The 18327-nt window shown below is 46.6% G+C and overlaps 1 protein-coding gene and 1 long non-coding RNA gene across 8 annotated transcripts in view; one reads left to right on the top strand and one right to left on the bottom strand.

The window, feature by feature from the left end:
- Nucleotides 1–18327, top strand: part of PDE4C (phosphodiesterase 4C) — an 895999-nt gene that overhangs the window by 676044 nt on the left and 201628 nt on the right. The gene's annotated exons all lie outside the window — the stretch shown is intronic.
- The window catches only part of LOC146772335 (uncharacterized), a 544470-nt gene that overhangs the window by 504924 nt on the left and 21219 nt on the right, over nt 1–18327 (bottom strand). The window contains exon 3 of one of the 2 annotated variants that reach the window (XR_014972128.1): nt 8038–8266. The exons of the other annotated variant lie outside the window; for it this stretch is intronic. This is a non-coding gene — a long non-coding RNA (uncharacterized LOC146772335). Of the gene's footprint in view, nt 1–8037; nt 8267–18327 lie in introns of those variants that run through there. 2 annotated transcript variants of the gene reach the window in all.

Genomic DNA, 18327 nt, shown 5'->3' with positions numbered 1-18327 from the left:
CGCCGTAACCAGGAATAGCTGCTCTGGCAGTGGACGGGCGTGTCCAGCCTCACCCTCTCCCGCTCGCCCTTCCAGTTACTAGCTGTTCCTTCCTTCGTTCTTGTGCAGGGATGAGACTGGGCGAAAAAATATGCAGGGCACTCACTGGCCTTGATTACATGTGGATGGGTATTTTCTGACCCCTGCATAAACCGCTGTTTCTGCAGAGCCCCTAATTATAAGTAGGGTGGTATTTACAACATCTGGAAAGTATCAGGTGCATTATATAAATTTCCCCATTCATTAACTTTTGCTGGTTAAATCTGTTGGAATTTAACAGGGGAAAAGTATATGGTATTTACTGTTCCATGCAGATTTGGATATTTTAAGCACCAGAATCCACGTTATTCCGCCAAAACTCGCAATAGGTGTGATTCACTGCAGCTGTCAATTAACGTAGCCCATGGTATCATTATGGCTCTGGTGTGATATATAACTCCTGGATTATTTTCCACCAACAGAATCACGGCCAATATATCTATGGGGCACATACATACTTTATAATATGCAGCTCAGTGATACATTTCAGAGTCCTACAACCCCTTTGGGCCGCTCTGGAAAAGGTTTTCTCCCTTGCTATGCTCACTTGCTCTTTGATGCCAGTTGTGCTAACTCCTGAGGTGTGTGCGTGGAGTTACTGTAGGACGGCACCCTCCTCAAAGAATTACTTTAGCATCACTGTCACTGCCTGGAGACCCTGCAGAAGGGCCATCTGTTGACTTATCACATGCCGAAACTCATCAATAACGGAAGGATAGCACCACTTCCCTCGCTTCCAATCAATTCTCTACCTCAGCCCCCGCCCAAACACTAGCATACTTTTTAAAGTTTTCACATTATAAATAAGGCTCCCTGTTTTCCGTTTTTACTAAGTTTTACAGATAAATACAGACAAAAAACAATGTGCTTTCTGTCTGCATTTATTTTTAAAAGTGGATAAGTACAGAAAATTGTGCTTATTTTGAGTGACTCTCTGTGCTGTCTTTCATGAATTATAGGCCAACAGATGAGCAGATGGACAGCATGGGAAATAAAAAAACATGCAGTTATTAAAAGAAATTTCATCCTACGTCAACCTACATTTATGGTATAATGCTAGTATTTACCAGTGGATGTATTGTTATGTAATATTTGGCAGCTTAAATAGCTAAAACACAACAGACATCAAAGTATGAGTGTGCATCTATGAGTTAAATAGATATGGAAATGTACAGTTTTACAACTTCATTTATACGCAAAACTCAAAATAAATACAGATAAAATGGGCAAAAAATAAATATGGATCAATACAGATAAAATGGCCAAAAAATAAATACCATAAAACCGGGAGCCCTAATTATAAACCTAGCATTCGGTCTGTTTCCTTTCTGCTTCACTAGGTGGCGCTGTGGCTCTGTGGGTCTGTAGTTACCCTATGGTTCTTCGACTGCCTTCCCAATACTACGCAGGGATTATCTGATAATACTTAATATTAACACTTATCTTTCACATTTGGGATTTGTCAAACACGGAATCCTCCCATTGCCCCGTAAACAGTTGTGCTACGGGATTCACCCCTGCAACATTCCGATGGGTCAGTCATTTCGAAAGAGACATTTAAATATGTACTGAAAAATATAGAGGGCATTGAAACACTAGACACTAAACTGCAATACAAAAAAAATACAAAAATGTATATTTTAAAGTGGTGAAAAGATTGGAACACAATAACAAGCATTGGTAAAGCCAATAGGTCTTGCATATTGGTGAGCTTTAGGCTTTAGCAATTGGGTGGGGGCGTGACGAGCAATTCAAAAAATATTCTTGAAATTGCTGTGGCTTCCCAACTGAACCTGGCAGAGCAAAGAGCGCCCAGTCCACCAAGGAGTAAGGCGACCGTGCCAGTGACAGACCCCTAACAGCGTGGCCGATCACAGCCAAATTAATCCCATTCTTGAATTTAAGTTAAAAAGAAAGAAAGACGTGATCATTCTCTTTAAAGACAAGGCTCTAAAGAAATCCAGACTAGCATAAATTAAATCTGAAATTGTGGACACAGCAGAGGGTCAAACTTTCCGGTCCTGGGCACCCACTTGCTACAAAACCCTAGACAAATCGGGTTCAAATGCAGAATATTCAAGTTACTCATAGAAAGAAATATATTCTTTGCTTGAAAACTCTCAACAAAAACAGAAATGTGCACTAAATTCCACAGGTTGGTTCTAAGTCAGGGCAACAATGTTAGTTATGTGCGAACATGCAATGCCCGTTGACTCTTTGTTAAAAAAAAAGAAACCTTCATAAAATGCAAAAGTCGCATTTGTATTTCTCTAAAAAAAAGTTTTAGTTTGATTTAGATTCCTTCTGTGGCAGCAGTGGGTGTTCATGGTGGTGGGTGGGCTGCAGCTCCTTGAAGACCCCCCCCCCCCCCATGACCTTCTTTTTAGGCCGCCTTCCACTGGCCAACTTCCAGCAGACCTTCAGACTGGAAGGTGCCACGCAAACCACCTGTCGTCCCTCCTTGCACCTCTTCCTTGGATGGGGAGATGGTTCAGCGGCCTGCATCTGCATTGACCTTCTCTTGTGACTTTCTAACGGGGCTTCCTAAGCCAGGGTATCTGAGGCACCAGAGGAAGGTCTGCCTAGCCACAGCTTAGATGAAGCCGAAACATCTAGCTGATTCACCGAAGCAAAGTTTCAGACCAATGCCTGCCTTGGTCTTAGAGAGTACCCCGGCGTAAGGGTATGATGCCAGAGAGAAGCAACAAAAAGTGTGAGTCTGTGTTGGGAGACAAACTCTGATCCCTGCACAAACAAACAGGAGTTCGAGAAATGACTAAACTTCCAAGTTGTGCAATGAATATGGTCATCTCACTCTGTTTCCCTGTTTGCCCTAGTTAAATTCCTCACTCAAGGACACCTGTATTTATCTGGTACTGTAAATATTATCTGCCCATTCTTACATAACCGGAAGGAGGGCCCCAGCCCTGCCCAGGGTCTGGCTGCCTGGAAGTGCATTCTCCCTATGTCAACCCACCTACAGTGTGATACCGCAACATAGTCGTTAGAGTGTCATATCACATAAATATTGGGTTCTAAATATTGTTTACCAAGAAACACTTTATTGGAGACAACAGCATTTGGGGTACTGCATTTATCTTTTATGATATTTATGACTACGATATCCTGACATATAACCCTACCTACTAAGTAATCTTCTATTTTTCTCTCCAGTGAGGTCAGAGGAGGCAATCAGAGAGATTGAAGGGGGACCTTTGTAAAAGCCACTGTTTATTTTACACGTGATATCCCTACGCCCCACCTAGGACCTGTTGTTTATGTCCAGAAGCCTAGAGTAAATGCCCAGAGCTTAGAATTTGCCCATGTCCAGAGCATGCCCACAGCAGCTACAGTTCCACCCCCTGTTCAGCATCCATTTGTGGCTCCAAGTTTGAGGACCCTCATTCTAGGACAGTACCACCTCATTCAGCCAGGAGCAACCCTGGAAGAAGCCTCATGTAACCCCATATTGTCTAGAAGACCCTGGGCTCCACATCACCCCCAGAGGTCGCTACTCAAACAGAGAGATGGCCTGGGGTGCATGGCACAAAGATGCACGGTTCAGTTGCCCTTGGCAAGTCCATTTGAGGTGGACCAGCAGAACTTTGTGCAGGCAGAGGCACAACCAAGGGTTCTGTGGCCCATGCAGTGAGAGGTGCACAAATGGACAGCCATGAGTGAGGCGAATCACTTCAAGCCGACATATACTTCGATGATAGATCAAGCGTCGTCTTCTCCTTAGAGTCTGTCTGTCTTGTGAAACAAGTGCTCCAGCGCTGTGTAAGCCAACGCCGTGTCGATGAAGAACAGACATGCGTGGCTCCGAACCCCACCGTGCTTTTGCAAGCCACATTGGGCAGTTTGTATTGGACTTTTAGGACACAGGAAGTCAAAGCAACTGTGGAGGTTACATGTCTTCAAGCCTGCGTTGTGGTGTTGGCGCTCGCTCCGAGCACCGTCTATGGGGCTTATGTACTCAATTACAGAGCTTGTGGGTGAACAGTCACTCTAGGGCTCAGAGTAAGCCAAAGCGTAAGAGAGGTGAGATCTGGATGCAAAGATTGTAAGTGATCCCCCATTCTGGGAGGTAAAGCGGCCTGTAAGGAACCTATGTATATCACCAACGACCCCGGAAACACAGAGCAACTCTTCCACAGGGGTGTCTGGACATGCTATGTTTGTGTGTCTGAATCTTGTGGTATCTAGAAACACAAACCCAGCTGGATCAGACTTGTGTTGTGTACGCAGAGTGTTTCCATTTCCGTGTTTGTAGATCACAGCCGGCTAACATGCCCCAGAGACAGCCCCCAGCTCACCCTAAGCGAAATCCCATCTTACATCAACAGAACATCTCACTACCACAATAAAATACATCCGGTACAGAGGTGAACCAGTGCCTGTCACCGTCCTGAAGCGCACCTGCGACAGGAATGCATACGACAAACTCACAGTACCTCTGACAGGCGCTCTAATTGGGATCGCCGGCACCTTGGCGTTCTGGCCACAGAAGCGGATTTCTCAGGCAGGCTCCGCTTCAGAACTCCTTAGGTCTCCGGCATTCCAGATTGGCCTTTCCTGACAACTCGCTACCCTGAGTTTCCTTTTACACTTATTTTCCACCACCAGTGCAGCCGGTTAGGAATTATCACCAGCGAAGCGACACCACCCGTTTACGATGCTCCTAAAACAGCCCTGAAGAAGTCACGGGATACTTTCCAATTTTAACGAAACACGTGTTGGCTGGTTATGTTCGTAAAGGTTAAATACTTGAAAGAACTATTGCGTTGATATTATCAGACATTGTGAAAATACGTGTGACCTTTTGTGACAGTAAGTAATTTACCTAGCTTACGTGTGCCCGGGACTTTGGTTTTCACAATACAATACCGCACGACAAATAAGCACAAAGGTTCTTGTCACACATTGCCTCCTCCAGAATCAGGCTCACACAATTCAGCGATAAATGGTGTTTGGACTGGAGCAAACTTTCCAATAGTCCCGTGTGAAACTTAAATTACTCTGCATACTTTCAGAAATGATATCTTTTGCCTGTTACATGAAATTCCCCAAATTATGCCATTACCCCATGTCACATTATTAAGTGCTGTTTGCCACAACATTTTACTACAAGCTTGCACGAACAGTGCCAATGGCCAGACTGCGAGCAGCAGTTTCACACAATACTGTTTCATGCTGTTCTTTAACAGCAAATTGCGTTAAAGCTTTTCACGCTAAAATTTAGTGCTAAATCAAATGGCGGCTCGCATTTGGTGTAATTTTCCCAACATTTCACGTAATTATGCAAAAGCAAATTATGCAAATTTCGTACAACACTATTTACCACCGGGGACACAAAACAGAGCCAGGGAGAAACTTTTTGTGATCTGGCCACCAAAAGTAAAACAGAACTGCCCCAGAGTAGTCCATATGTTGCTTTACATATTTTTATAAACACAGCACTGTGTTTTCTTGCAAAACGATTGTGTGACGACTCAGCGGAAATATTGAATTCTAATATAAACACGACCGCTCCTATCTCCAGCTGTGAGTGCGGGGTGAGTCTGTTTTGTTTCTTACCCTCTGAGAAGTATCTGGGTAGGTCTGCATTTTGCAGTTTTCATTCACTGTCAGAGCAAAGGCCTCGATTCAGCAAAGACCATTCTCCCCCCATGTATTTCTCATCAGGCCTTTCCCACCCTGTCCCAGTGGTTAGACCGTCTCAGCATTCGGACATGGTGGGGGGGTTGTTTCTGGAAATTAAAATAAACACTGGACACAGTTAGAACATGGCGGCCAGCTGGCATTACAACTTTGCTGGTAGTGTCTGAATGAGAACATTTGGCGAAAAGAACCACTCGAAATTAATGGGGATCTCAGATACACCGCCTGCGGATCACCGCCGGGTCAGCGGCACTGCGTTAAATGGGACGGAGCTGTTGGGTACTGAGTATCTGCACTTCTTTATTTAGAGAGGGAGAGTACCGGCACTTATCGGCACTGCTGCAATACATTCAATGGGAGCGTACCGGCCAGGGCTGGACTGGGAACTGAAACCGGCCCTGGCAAACTGCTCGGTTGGCACCCAGGGTGGGGTGGGGTGCGGCCGAGCTGTTTGCTTGGGCCTGTTACGGACGATTTTGTTACAGGGTTCAATATTGCTGGCCCCTGTAACAATAACAGCCCCCCAGGGGCCCAAAACCGGCCCCCACCCTGGTGGCCCATCGGGGAAACGCCCGGTGCCCGCTACTGCCACTCCGGCACTGGTACGGGCACTTCTCATAAGTGAACAGGTACTCTGGTATAAGGTACCGGAGGTTCAATTTTTCCATCTCAAGCACTGGTCGGCGGAGTGAGGAGATCTGTCATCCCGGCTGCCCCCTCGGGGGGGGGTGATGCCATTTGTGGTCTTCTGCTCTTCAATGACATTATTCATGGAAAAGCTATAACAAAAGGTAAACTGGCAGTAAAAATGGGTTAATACATTTTCAAACTAGGCTGGGCTTGACTAGAATGAAAATTGTCAGTCCACGGCTTTGATTATGTTAGTCCCACAAGTTGTGTTGCTTCACCGGGTGCAAACTGTGCACCCGGTAAAGATCAGGATTCTGGTGTTTGAAATGTAGGCCTAACTTCCTTTTGCCCACTACAGATTGAGGAATAACTCTCTAATGATGCATTATTCCTCATTGCAGGGCAGAAAAACAGCGCCCATGTGCTACCTGTTGACTCAAGTTGCACCAGGTTTTACCTTCTCGCAATTTGTGCCCAGGTTGCAGCACTGGGTGTGATTTGCTATTAACGGTGCAATCTGATTTGGGTTCAAAGTTTTGAAAATAATTTCTCTATCCAGAGAAATCTATTTGCACAGCAGATTGCAAAGTTAGACCAGGAAACTGCACAAACTTTGTGAGAGTCGGAAACTTCAGAAAGTTTGCTGGTGAACTATCATTTTGCAGACTTTTCTCTGCTCTCACCACAGCGAAGTGTGAACTGTATATATATGTATATATATGTATGTATGTATGTATGTATGTAGCGTCAGCTCCTGAAAGAGCATACTGGAATCCCTCCCACAGTGTAGCCCGTCTGCATGAACCTGGCAGGCAGTGTACAAGCACTGCAGACGCACCTTTCTACAGGCCTGGAACCAAGGCAGGCTTGCCTGCTCTTTCTTGCAGGCACAGAACCTTCGAGGAGATATGCAGACAGCTGCTGTCGACTCCCCACCCCCTCACAAAACAAGACCTGACTTTTGATTGGAGCAGAGGTCTCGGAAGCCAGGGACCCCTCCTGGGGCAGTGCACGGATCGTCTTACCCGCATGACGCGCCTGCTGACCTCGTGCGTCATTTGGCGGCCAATCACTGTTGTCATCAGACACTAACAGGAAGGGAGGCAGCCGCACAGCCCAGACATTGCACTGTCATGTCTTGGGGGCATTTTCTGCTTTTCACAAAGCACGACAACTACTTAATTCGTTTTACGTTGGCTTTAGGGGTAGTTGATCTTAATTTTCCCATATGTTTCCATGCAAATTGTTTTCACTGTCGATATCCTTTCTTTGAAATGTATTTATTTGAAAGGTTTTATATAGCGCTGGCTAGACCCGGAGGTATCAGAGCGCTTTACATGAGTATCAGACCAAAGTTGCAGGTTACATCGTTACAAAGGTTACACAGTTATTAGAACATAGCTAAATAGTTACATGTAAGGTCTATGCGGTGTACCTCAGGGTGGACTAAATTCACCCACAACAAGCATAGGGAAAGCCAATAGGTCTTGCCTTTATCCTATGAGTGCTGCACTGTCAGGTGTGCAAATGTATGTCTGTAAAGCATTGTTCAAAGAAAAAAAACATTTCAAAATACAGGAGAAAAAAACCAACACAAATCTTATGGTATCTCAGAACTGTACATTGAATTCACTGTTTTCAATTTTTACAAAAATGCCATGGCTTAATTTTCAAATCCTTTTCACTCAGTAAACTCTAAACAGGCTGTTAAAAGAATAAGGAAGTGTCAGAAAGTAATGTAAACACTTGCTGATGCCGGATTTACTTTCCATGGGATCCACTAATTTGCCTTCTTTATGGACCTCCAGGAGAAGTGACATGCTTCTTTAGACGCCCGTCTTCCTTTCAGCTGCTCCTCAGCAAAGATATCCCTGTTGATGTGCTTTTTACAGACAAGCTGGAAAGGGTGGGATGCAACACAGGCACAAGTCAGGGCTGGCACTAGGCCTGGGCATTGTGGGCTGGTGCCCAGGGCCCCACCTCTACCATACCCACATGGGGCCCCACATCAGTTGGTCACAGCCCACAGCACGCTTCTCACATGCATTTCTGCCCCCCCCCCACACCCACAATACATGCACTATTTAGCAGCCAGGTGTGGCTCGGCCTTGCACCTCCCACTTCAAATGGCAAGGTAGATTGTCTGGGGAGGTGGGGGGAAGATTAACACCCTGCACAGGTCAGTGGTGGGGTGGAGGAAACAGCAGCCACACTGTCTCTGCTGCTTACAAGGGTGCCTCATTTGTTGTCTTGGTCGCCATCAATGCAAGGCCTAAGGGGGGGGGGCCCTCCCGTTGGCCTCACAGCGCTACACAATTGCTGCAAGGCACAAAAGAGGGCCCCCTACCCTGGTCATTGCAGGGGTATGTGTTTGGTTTACACTATATCACTACCACATACCTATACATATAATAACGTACTAGCCTGGAACAAATGTTAACACTGGAGTAAAGATATATATTTTGTAGAAACCTGGGCCAAGCATTTTCACCCAGAGTGAATATAATCTATTTACACTTAACATAGTTTTAAAATATTTCAACCTATTTTATCAGTGCAATTATTTATGTTTCTGTGGATATTACATCATTAAAATTAAAGTTGCTTCATGCAAAATCTCTTCAACAACACCATAGGATTAAGTCAATGTATATCGTATTAATGTGATGTCACGCCCTATGCAAATTAGGGGGGCCACTTCCATTCCCGCCCAGGGCCCTAAAAATCCTAGGACCGGCCTTAGCACAAGTGGTATTTGAGGGGTAAAGCTGTACAAAATGGGAAAGCGAGCAAACACATGCACTCTCTGTGTGCTGAATGAAAAAGAAAAAAATAGTACCTAAAATTTGAGCGGTGTAAGCATACAAGTCAGCCAAACAAAAGGATTGTAAAGAGGTTTTGCTCGAGATAAAAACACAAGAAGAGGAAGACAAGCCATCGAATAAGAGGCTAGTAAATTAGAGTGACACTAAAGCCAGCGAATGGCAAGAAAGAGCCGGGCTGTAAGCCAACTGTGAGATCACAATAGATCTTTCGCAACCAGACAGCTTGCGCTCACTGGTAGGCTCGACCTAAAAATGAAACCACAAAAGAATTCTGCCATTTTCACATCAGAAACAAAGAGTGAATTTTCATTAAAAATGTGAATGTCCCAGTAGACTTTTTTACAGTTTGTATAGTTTGCTGCTAATCTTTAATTTAGGGTCAAAGGCGACTGTTTTGGTGCGTAGCCGCGCTTCACCTGAACCTGCCAGGCTCAAGGGAGACGGGGCTGAGCCACAAAAAGGCCTAAGTGGCAAGTGGGTGGGGGGGACACAGCATGGTGGGGGCAAGAAGGAAGGAGGCATGGCAAGGAGAGGTGAAGGCCATGAGAAGGACCAGGCAACAAGGGGACGGGAGGCGTGTCGTGGTGTAGAGAAGCTATAACAGAGCTGGGGACGAGACACACCCGTGGGGGAGGGGCCGAGACCACAAGACCGACGAGTTAGAGTGGAGAGACAAGGCACGGAGGTAAGGAAGATGTCTAAAGTAGAGTTTGAGATGCAGCCATTATGAGGGTTGAGCGTCAACGGTGGTGAGACAGAGAGTCACCAGAAAGACCGAGGCCGAAAGGAGGGCGTTGGGGTAACGTACCAGTCTGTTGGCGGCGCCACCGTGGGCAGCCGACACTAAATGCTACTGATACAGTTCAAACTGAGCGCTATCCCTTCTGAACACTTCTTTCCAGGCACATGTTCACGTGATCAGTCATAATGCCATCGCTCACAGTACGAGAGAGCCCATCACTGAATTGAGCGGAACTATTGCCCCGGCGTTCAGTATGCGATGGTGGGTGGGAGCAGATGGTGAATGACAAGTGAGCAGTCCAATTGATGAAAATAGCTCATCCATAGACCCTGTTTGTATCGGACTAACATTATGCTAATTTAGTTTTTTTTATTTTTTACATGAGACTAGCGATAAAGCTGAAAGCTGCCTCTGAGCCCGACCAGAAAATGAGAATTCAGAAAATTGGATTATAGGTTTCTCATTTGAACTCTTTTAGAAAATCCCCACTTGATCGGTGCACACTTGGTCCATTATGTAATAAATAGAGATTGTCATGGCGCCTAGAGAGGTGATAAAAGAGTTTTGTTGGGCATATTCTGATACATTAGTTCAGATCAGCCAGGGGTGAGGGCACAGCTGGAATTCATGTCTCTAAGAACTGGCTGCTCAGATCATTTCTTAAGAATGGAGTAAGATGAGGTGCAGTACAAACACCTGTGGGATTCCAGATGGTACATTTAGATGTGTTGATGTTGGTGGAAGCTCGAGGGCGCGCTAAAGGAGAGACGCAGGTCGGAACTCTCACTCAAGAATAGGACTTTGATCCCTTTCGCTTTCAAGAACATTCCTGAAACAGGTTCTGCCTGTGCCAGGGACCTGGAAAAGAGGCCCTCACCTGTAACAGAACACCAAAGCTCTTGTTTATGAGTCTATATATGTGAGCAGCTATAAGTGTCTCTGCGTATCCTCTCCTCTGGGCCTACGAGGCACACCGGACGACACTACTGTGCTAATGCTTCTTGTCCCTGTACCCAAATACTTCCCCTCAAAGCAGGCCTTGCCTACCACCTTTGCTTTTCAAGTCCCCCTTTGTTTTTCACTGGGAGCGCCTCACCTGGTCTACTCACCTCCACCCACCCCTCACCTGTAATCCCACTTCCAGTTCCCGTCTCCGCAGAGCACCTTCACTGACGTCTATGCGAAGCCTGCTAATCCACATTCAGGAAGAGAGCAAGGATTTCCAGAACCTCCAGGCAAAATATGTTTTTCCTGTTGGAGTGCTCCACTTATTCTGAGAGAAGGTGTGTGTCATTTGCAATACACTACCTGAGAAAGCCTGACTCCAAGCTCTACCGCTGCACCTCTGGCCTCACCTGTTTGAAAGCTCTGTAAGTAAGACGTGGGGTCCAAGTTTCAGAAGATATTCATAAAGACACAAAACTCTGTTTTTATGCAGCGTAGGCCTTTTTTCAATGCAAACTAGACCTGCGTAGGCCACGAAGCGCTGTACAGAACTGAGCCGGTGGTCTGGTCGCTACAGGTGGCTTGGACCGTGGCCGGCGCCAGGCTATGCTCCTGCGGACAATGATTATATAGACGTATATGTGGTTAAGGCATCCTGGTGTATATAGCAATTAAGTCTTGGTTGCGTACATGCCACCTACAAAGCAATGTTTTAAGTCCGTGCCTAAAATCAAGGCTGTCTGAAGCTTGTCCGACCTCAACTGGAAAAAAGTTCCAGATTTTTGGACAGCATCCAGGGGAGAAGAGCTGTCCGCTGCTTCCTGAATTACGAACTATCCAGAATACGTATGTTGCTCCTCCGTAACAACCATAAGCCACCAAGAGTGTTGGGTTATTGTTGGGGGTGGGAAAAATTGAAATATTTTCCTATGCATTTTATGGAGAAATCTTGTGAGAATTACAGGTTCTACCCGTTCACATCTAGCGTCATTTGCTTTCATCTAATTATACAAAATTATTATGGCGAAATTACTCACAATACAAATCCATCATTTTACGCTATATTTTAGAGCTAAGATGCATTAAACAAAAGCACCACAAATAACAGCCACTCCCGTTTGGTTGTTTTGTGTGTGTTTGCTGTAAATTTTTATAATGAATTGTGTATTTCTCTGTCAATTTTTACTGTGAATAGTGCATACTTACACAAAGTGGGATAAGGGCTTAATTTCGGGGATTTCGCATGAGAAGCACCACGCAAAACTCTCGGAATTACGCAAATTTTGATGGCATTATTTACATTTCGCTCCGGTCTAGTGATTACTAGGGGTGGGCGGAATTTGCGAAATCCACGTTCGCAAATTATCGCGAAAATGTTTAAAATTATCGCAAACAAGCGGAAATATCGCGAAGATGCGGAATTTTTTTTCCCGCATGTTCGCGAGATTTTCTGCATGGTTGCGGGTCGCCAACTTACCCATGTGGTTGCTCGCGGGCACGGCCATCTTGTTTTGAGTTGTCTCGCGGTGCATGATCGCGAGAAGAAAGACGTGATGGCGCGACGCATGACGTCACTGCGGGCGCGAACTGTCGCGAGACAGCGCAAATGGCTAAAAACAATCCAACATCTCATGAAGAACGCGACCGGATCAAGAAAACTTGTGGCGAACGCAGGGATTCAGGTAAGGCGATCGCGTGCGCGCGAGAATGTATAATTTTACAGCGCGAGCAAGAAACAAATTATCGCCAAGCTGCGGAAAGCGGAAATTTTGACATTTTCACGCTCTCCGCGGAACGCGAAAATGCCAAATTATCACAATTTCCGCGAACAGAACAAAATTTTCACCCAGGCCTAGTGATTACCTGTGTGAATATTGTACATGATGCATAAAAGGCAGACAATATACCACCTCAATTTCCTGTCCATGTGAGTTCTAATGTTACTCAGCGAACAATGCTGGTGAAACACGTGTAGCCTGGCACACTTCCGGTTCCACAGTTCCTGCAAGACTCTTTTTGCTTGAAGCAAACCTCCGGCGGGCCAGCTGTGGTATTTGGGGACCCACTGTGCCCAGTGGCTGCTAGACACATGCCCAGCCCAGGCACAAGAGTCACTGAAAAGGGAGGAAATGGATACCCAAACTTGAAGGACAGTCGCCACGAGACACTTGGACGCTGGCCATGCCAAGTGGGCCCTGAGTGGCACTTGGCACATGTTATGTGAGAGACCTTGCCCTGTCGATACAGGCCACTAAAGGCCGGAGCACTGTGAAGACATTGAGCGGAGGGGCCCATGTCACAACCTGTCTATGTTGTTGTGTCCAGGGGGCAGGGACAGCTGTAGCCCTGGGGTCAGTGGGTGGCTGTGGACTGCATACCACAGACCACAGTAAATGTTGCAAGGTGTACTGTGCTTGTTGGCGTTTGATTAAGTCACTGCTGCTTCATTTTGTAATGCTTGTCTTGTAATGTGTCTCCTCAAATGTTTCTCCAAATCTTAGCAATGCTGAGCGCAATCTTACGCCCCCAGCTCTAACAACACCCTATCCATCAATTCCCTAATGCCTAGCAATATGCTATCAGTCAATTCCACAACTCCCTAGCAACTCACAATCCATCATGTCCAAAACTCCCTAGCAACACACCATCCATCAATTCTTACCTCCATGGCAACACGCTAGCCATCAATTCCCAACTCCCCAGCATCAGGCTATTTGTCAAGTCCACAACTTCCTGGTAACACGCTGTTCATCAGTTCCACAACTTCCTAGCAGCACACTGTCTGTCATTTCCACAACTCCCTTGCACACACTATCCGTCAATTCCACAAGTCTCCTTCACACAGTATCCTTCATTTCCACAACTCCCTTGCACACACTATCTGTCAATTCCACAAGTCTCCTTCACACACTATCCGTCAATTCCACAACTCCCTTGCACACACTATCCGTCAATGCCACAACTCCCTTGCACACACTATCCGTCAATTCCACAACTCCCTTGCACACACTATCGGTCAATGCCACAACTCCCTTGCACACACTATCCGTCAATGCCACAACTCCCTTGCACACACAATCCGTCAATTCCACAAGATTCCTTCACACACTATCCGTCCATTCCACAACTCCCTTTCACACACTATCCGTCAATTCCACAAATCCCTTGCACACACTATCCGTCAATTTCACAACTCCCTTGCACACACTATCCGTCAATTTCACAACTCCCTTGCACACGCTATCCGTCAATTCCACAACTCCCTTGCACACACTATCCGTCAATTCCACAAGTCTCCTTCACACACTATCCCTCCATTCCACAACTCCCTTGCACACACTATCCGTCAATGCCACAACTCCCATGCACACACTATCCGTCAATTCTACAACTCCCTTGCACACACTATCCGTCAATGCCACAACTCCCTTGCACACACTATCCGTCAATTCCACAAGTCTCCTTCACACACTATCCGTCAATGCCACAACTCCCTTGCACACACTATCCGTCAATGCCACAACTCCGTTGCACACGCTATCCGTCAATGCCACAACTCGCTTGCACACACTATCCGTCAATTCCACAAGTCTGCCTCACACACTATCCGTCAATTCCACAACTCTCTTGCACACACTATCCGTCATTTCCACAACTCCCTTGCACACACTATCCGTCAATGCCACAACTCCGTTGCACACGCTATCCGTCAATGCCACAACTCCCTTGCACACACTATCCGTCAATTCCACAAGTCTCCTTCACACACTATCCGTCAATTCCACAACTCTCTTGCACACACTATCCGTCAATTCCACAACTCCCTTGCACACACTATCCGTCAATGCCACAACTCCCTTGCACACACTATCCGTCAATGCCACAACTCCTTTGCACACACTATCCGTCAATTCCACAAGTCTCCTTCACACACTATCCGTCCATTCCACAACTCCCTTGCACACACTATCCGTCAATTCAACAACTCTCTTGCACACACTATCCGTCAATTCCACAACTCCTTTGCACACACTATCCGTCAATTCCACAAATCCCTTGCACACGCTATTATCAATTCCACAACTCCTTTGCAGTGCCTCCACCTTAATGAACCCTGTTTCTCCAGAAGACGACACCAATTTCAACAATGAGCCACTCAACCATTCATAGTCGGATACCAGAGGCAAAGTCCCAAAATGGGGCACAGACAGTCAATGACGTTCATCGAATAAATGCTGTAGGAAGCACGCCAAATCACTTTACATATTAAAACTATAAATATTGACACACGCACCAGCACCGCCATGTTCACCACAACCTACCTAGATCACATTTCATGTCTCATGCCCTGCCCCCCACACGGCAAAGGATGCACCACGACCACACGTCCCCAACCACACAGGTCCACCTGCACTTGACCTGGACAGTTGAAGCACGGCCAATGGAATTATGCAATTCTGCAGCCGCTGCGTTTTCCGCATATAGATTTGCCTCATAGTCCATCATTTTCCGCTTACGTTCCAAATTTTAACAAAAAAAATGTTTCTAGCTCAAACGGATCAAAAGTTACTAAAAACATTGCCACAAGCGTTATCCCGCAGTAGCTTGCCCTCCTCTGCGCAGAGTCAACTTTCAGTTGCGGATTGCTGTTGAATTGACACTAATGAGGTGCAAGCTTTGCCCAGACAGTGTTAACATGAAAAAATGAGGTTACAGTACCATAATGCTGCCACAAAATGTACCGCATACTTTGCCATATCTTGCCTATAATTCAGTCAACTTGTTACATAATTTGGTCAGCCATTGGCACATAATTCCAATGGCCCTGAGTTTGAGCACCACAATCCCATCCCAGTGGCCATCACGCGCGTACAAATGCTATCTGACCTAAGCCAATCCCACCGTTATGTAGGGGGTGGAGGCACAAGCGTTGAGGCTGGATGGTAACTCACAGCCGGTGACATTCCCTCACACACTCGAGCCCTGGCTGGTAACCCACAGCCAGTGACATTCCCTTGCACGCTCGAGCTCTGGCTGGTAACTCACAGCTGGGGACATTCCATTGCACGCTCGAGCTCTGGTTGGTAACCCACAGCCGGTGACATTCCCTTGCACGCTCGAGCTCTAGGAGGTAACTAACAGCCGATGACATTCCTTTGCACGCTCGACCTCTGGCTGGTAACTCACAGATGGGGACATTCCCTTGCATGCTCAAGCCCTGGCTGGTAACCCATAGCCGGTGACATTCCTTTGTACGCTCGAGCTCTGGCTGGTAATTCACAGATGGTGACATTCCCTTGCATGCTCTAGCTCTTGCTGGTAACCCACAGCCAGTGACATTCCCTTGCACGCTCGAGCTCTGGCTGGTAATTCACAGACGGTGACATTCCCTTGCACGCTCGAGCTCTGGCTGGTAACTCACAGCCGGTGACGTTCCCTTGCACGCTCGAGCTCTTGCTGGTAACCCACAGCCAGTGACATTCCCTTGCACGCTCAAGCTCTGGCTGGTAACTCACAGCCGGTGACATTCCTTTGCACGCTCGAGCTCTGGCTGGTAACTCACAGCTGGGGACATTCCCTTGCATGCTCGAGCTCTGGCTGGTAACCCATAGCCGGTGACATTCCCTTGCACGCTCAAGCTCTGGCTGGTAATTCACAGACGGTGACATTCCCTTGCACGCTCGAGCTCTGGCTGGTAACTCACAGCCGGTGACGTTCCCTTGCACGCTCGAGCTCTTGCTGGTGACCCACAGCCAGTGATATTGCCTTGCACGCTCGAGCTCTGGCTGGTAACTCACAGCCAGGGTCATTCCCTTGCACGCTCGAGCTCTGGCTGGTAACTCACAGCCGGTGACATTCCTTTGTACGCTCAAGCTCTGGCTGGTAACTCACAGCTGGGGACATTCCCTTGCATGCTCGAGCTCTGGTTGGTAAATCACAGATGGTGACATTCCCTTGCACGCTCGAGCTCTGGCTGGTAACCCACAGCCAGTGACATTCCCTTGCACGCTCAAGCTCTGGCTGGTAACTCACAGCCGGTGACATTCCTTTGCACGCTCGAGCTCTGGCTGGTAACTAACAGCTGGGGACATTCCCTTGCATGCTCGAGCTCTGGCTGGTAACCCATAGCCGGTGACATTCCCTTGCACGCTCGAGCTCTGGCTGGTAATTCACAGATGGTGACATTCCCATGCACGCTCGAGCTCTGGCTGGTAACTCACAGCCGGTGACGTTCCCTTGCACGCTCGAGCTCTTGCTGGTAACCCATAGCCGGTGACATTGCCTTGCACGCTCGAGTTCTGGCTGGTAACTCACAGCCAGGGTCATTCCCTTGCACGCTTGAGCTCTGGCTGGTAACTCACAGCCGGTGACATTCCCTTGCACACTCGAGCTCTGGCTGGTATCTCACAGCTGGGGACATTCCATTGCACGCTCGAGCTCTGGCTGGTAACCCATAGCCGATGACATTCCCTTGTACGCTCGAGCTCTGGCTGGTAATACACAGATGGTGACATTCCCTTGCTCGCTCGAGCTCTGGCTGGTAACTCACAGCTGGTGACATTCCCTTGCACGCTCAAGCTCTGGCTGGTAACTCACAGCCGGTATTCAAAATAACAAGAGCAACCCTTATGTCTTATGTCCTTGTGAACCGGGTAGGTACTGAGTACAAGACAAAATTCACAAGGAACTCATTTGTAAACAATAATTAATAATATGTGACTCAATAATGTCACTCTGAATTAATCATAACCTCATATGGCTTTTCTTTACAAAAACCATATCAAATCAATTGTAAATCAATCTTCACAATAAGCCCACACAAAAAAGCCTATTTCCTTTTTATTCAACCTAACCTCAGCCGAGGTAGGTATTATTTTATTCTAAAGGTCATTAATATCATAGACTTTTCAATACATTTATGCGAATTACAGATATATACAATTCATATTTACAGTGACATGTGACCCCACGTGAAAAACCATAACCTATTATAAATGCTAGTGTATGACAAAGGTGAAAAACAGGGGAAAAGGTTATTGGAAATTATATAAGGACAGACTCGTTATTGTTTGTAATTGTTGGTCAAAAAACTGTCTCTTTATATGTGTTGTCGACGACGTTTCGACCCACTCTAGGTACCGGGTCTCTTCAGGACTGTATTTTCTGGGGACTAAACAAATTAAGCTCTACGTTAGTAATCTTATTGATATAACGATTAATAAAGGAATTGGGCTTTTTAGGGGCACGGACGGTCACTTACCAATACTTGCCCACTTATGTCCATGTAGGATCCAATGTGTAGCGGCGGTGGATAAGTATCTCCTAATCCTACAATCAAAGGTACAATGTTTGAGTACACCCGCTATATTAGTGCGTGAAAGTGCTCACCCCAGTGATAAGGAGAGTTGAACTTACTCTAATTCACTGTTTCACTCCGAGTGGCTC

The sequence above is a fragment of the Triturus cristatus genome, chromosome 12 (genome assembly GCF_964204655.1).
Source record: "Triturus cristatus chromosome 12, aTriCri1.1, whole genome shotgun sequence".
Classification (NCBI taxonomy): Eukaryota; Metazoa; Chordata; class Amphibia; order Caudata; family Salamandridae; genus Triturus; species Triturus cristatus.
Note: the sequence above shows the minus strand (reverse complement) of the source record. Positions and strands in the feature narration are given on the sequence as shown.